The 3703-nt window shown below is 41.2% G+C and overlaps 1 long non-coding RNA gene across 1 annotated transcript; it reads left to right on the forward strand.

Moving 5' to 3' along the window:
* The first annotated feature begins 2541 nt into the window (after window positions 1–2541).
* On the forward strand, window positions 2542–3187 carry LOC120567920. The gene is made up of 3 exons (XR_005640634.1): window positions 2542–2637; window positions 2737–2856; window positions 2975–3187. It is a non-coding gene; the product is annotated as an uncharacterized LOC120567920 (long non-coding RNA).
* The last annotated feature ends 516 nt before the right edge of the window (window positions 3188–3703 follow it).

The raw sequence follows: 3703 nt of genomic DNA on the forward strand, positions 1-3703 counted from the left end.
GGAGGACGGTCTGTCTCACACAGCATTCCGGGATGGGAGAAATACGTGCTCTGGTTTAATGGCATTTCTTTAAACCAATCACAATCGTCTTGGGCGGCGCTAAGTTGTTTTGGTGGAACATCTGTGCGTTCATACGTTGTTTTAGTCGTGGAACAGAAAACTCAGATTGGACAGATAGTCTAGCTAGCTGTCTGGATTTACCCTGCAGAGATCTGAGGAGCAGTTAACCATAGTCTTCAGAAATCATAAATCCACCGGAGTTTAAAATGACAACACAAAGGAAGCGGAAGGTGACGGATATCCGGCTGAAAAGAAGGACATACGGGCAAATTTCTGGCGGCAACAGAGAGTTTTACCCCAGGTGACATTTTTCTAAAAGGTATTAACTTCATTTTAAGAAAATCTCTTAAAATAGATCAGACTCAGTATAGCCTAGTTTTACACTCTTCAATTTTAGCTTGAATTGATTTATTTAATGAAAGTATGCTAGATTAATTACTGTGTATGTCATTAGCAATGACCAATGTTAAAAAGATACACAAAATAATTTATTTCAACAATTAATTTTTATCAGGCTTTGCCACAAAGGTAAAATGTGCATTCCATGATTCATTCACAGTCTCCTATAGAGCTCAACCACCGTGCATAGTGGAATGACTAACAGTGGCCTTTCTTTGGTGTTGCTCATCCAACATTGTCTGGTGGAATGGAGATACCACTGTACAGTTTTCTAAGAGAAGTCTTTCTGCTGACACCAGAATGTGCTTCACATAAAGCATATCAGCTTTGTCATTGCATGACAAAGTCCCAAACATTTGTCTTCTTAAAATACTGGCAAATTCAGCACCATATTCACATGTCCATGGCATATGAAGCTGTTGGCTCTGTTGAAATGGCCTCATAATCCAGACTTCAATTGTCCTATTTTTAAGCTTTCCCAGTAATCCATTAAAACTCAGTGTAATTCACCTCCACACCAGTGTGTGCACTGTGCGCGCCCTGCTGGTTAAACTGTCCCTCTTTGTCTCTCTCTATCACTCTCACCAAAGAATTTCTAATATAGGAAGAAGTTCCACTCCCTCGTTACTTCCGGCTTCTGAACTGGTTGCAGTTCCACCAGAGTTCCATATAGGGGGCGCTCACAGGCCAGTGCAGAATGAATGGGACTCTATGTAGAAAAATACACACTGCTGTGTGTTAGATTTTTTTAAAGTCGCTTTTTTGTTCTAAAAAGCCTTTTAAAATGTCAATGACGTCATACGCATATATATGGCCAGAGATACTGCTTTACGGCAAGCTCTGAGTTGCTTCCTTTTTCTCTCGAGGCATCGACAACACAGCTAACAGGTAAGGCTCTCCCTGTTAATACACATGCTAGAAAGAGGTTTGCTAATGTTTTAAAGACCACACCGAAATATTCACTCTGATATTCAGGCTCTGCTCGGATGCGCACGGCGGCGGGCTCTCGCGATCACGTTCTTCTTCACTGACCAATCAGCATTCATTAGCAGAATGCTACGCGGGGTGCTACAACGACTCCCCTGTAAGAAATCAAAAGGACATAAGTACTCGTCCATTTCAACTTTCGACCTATAACCCATGTTGAACTTGCAAAAACTACAATCAAATCCGAGGTTTCTCAACGACAATCAGGCGAAAGAGACACATTTAGCCGTCTAGCTCCATAGAGTCCCATTCATTTTGCACTGGACCGCGATCACCCCCAGTGGAACTCTGGTGGAACTGCAACCAAAATCCGGTACAATGGGGCTGAATAGGGAGTGGAATGGCTTTCCGTAGACCAGCTTTGCTCTCACTCTGCCCCGCCCCCTACCCCCACCCTCACTGCTTCGATTTGAAAAATAGTGGCGGGACTCGGGCGATGACTCTGAGAGTTAGAGCAAAAACTTCCGAAATATTGGAATATTTCAGGCCAACTGGTAAAAGAGTTGTCTATACACTCTGTCAAACTTCACTTGGAAACACACAGGAGTTGTTCAAGACATTTGGAGCGGGTTTTTTCTCTCCTCCATATCACCTCCGGGGCTCCAAAGATGCGCTCACAGAAAAGAAGAAGACAACGTAAGTATATGATTATTAATGAAACTGCGAGCTAGTCTGTATTGTTTATTATCTTTATTATCTCAATTATCTTGAGAAGTACAATGACTGTATTTGGATGTTAAACAGGCTACTTAGACTTGGCAGTAATGTTTTAAACCCACCAAGTTTAAACGCGAGCAGCACAGAGCTGTGTGTCTGGCTGCTTTCAGCGCCATTCATTACAGAGCTGAGCGGGTGAGTTGCTTTATAAAAGTGTATTTTTCTTGTCTCGTAATTTACAGGAAGCAGTATGCTGTCTTTACTCTTTACAACTCGGAGACAAATTGTAGCAGGCGCTACGAACCGGGGCAAGGGTAAGATTTAAAGAATATGCTTTCATTGAATGAATTGCATTAATTCTTCTGTATAAGGACATAGATATACGTTAATAGATACCGATCTTAACCATAGTTTTTTTTTGTTTTTTGTTTTTTAACAGACTAACCTCGCCTCATAACGAGGCCGTGACCTGTATTTGCTCGGAGCTGTCTGCAGGTCCAGATTTACATTACGCTGATAATGACGCCATTGTGTGTAAGTCATTTTTACTTTTTCATCTTTCTTTGTTTAATTTTACTGTGACTTATGTTTTTTTGTTTTTATTCATACCACTCTAATTTAATTGTTTTCCAGCTGCCTGTAAGACATATTACGAGACAGCACGCAGGAACTTCGGGTAGAAACAACCAGATGTGGCATCGCGGGCAGAAGCTGTGACGAGTTCAGCTCGGAGTCGGTCGAGAAGAAAAGAGGGTAAGATTAGATCCGTTTTTGGTCAATGTGAATATTTTTCAGGTGCATTCATAGATGTGTTGTGTCCGTAAGCAGTATATCACGCAGTACTGATTGTCTTTATTGATTGATTTTACAGCTGCTGGAAGCGAGACAGAGTGTGCTGGCTGCGGGTGAGGTGGGCATTTGGAAGTGTGCCACCATAGACATACAGGACAACGCACCACAGACGTCTGCTAAATGGACCAAATTCAGACCAAATGCTGCCGGTTACCTACAGCTCCGAGGCAGCCGCGGGTTAGGTGTGGACGGTGCTGCTTCTCGTGAGCATGGGATATTTGTTGTGTGTGCCTATGCTTTGTACTCAGTTTTTTTCTGATTGCGTTTGTGTTTTGTGTCAATAAAGCTCTATCTTTGAATAAACAGCACGTTCCTGGCAAATCATTTTTCTTAGGATAACCATGACATGAATATACAACATAGCATATATGCAATAAATATATATAATACATAAATAAATATAAATATATATATTAGGGCTGTCAGCATTAACGCGTTAATCGCGACTCGATTAAGGGCCGAGCATAACGCGTTAATTTTTTTAAATCTCATTAATCGCATGCTGTCATTTATAAATTTATTTTCACTTCACTCTGCTTCAAGTCTTGCCTAACTATTGCCTACTATTTTGACCCTTTGCCGCACCTTTACTTATCATCAAGCTGCCATACTTCCTCCTAACACTTCCTCCTGCTGCTGGCCATCTGGTGGTTGTTTTTGTTGTTCAACAGCAATTTACTGGTGAAATAAATTATTGTTATAGTTATTACATTATTATTAAATCTTTAATGTTGACCATGGCCTTAAC

The sequence above is a fragment of the Perca fluviatilis genome, chromosome 1 (genome assembly GCF_010015445.1).
Source record: "Perca fluviatilis chromosome 1, GENO_Pfluv_1.0, whole genome shotgun sequence".
Lineage (NCBI taxonomy): Eukaryota > Metazoa > Chordata > Actinopteri > Perciformes > Percidae > Perca > Perca fluviatilis.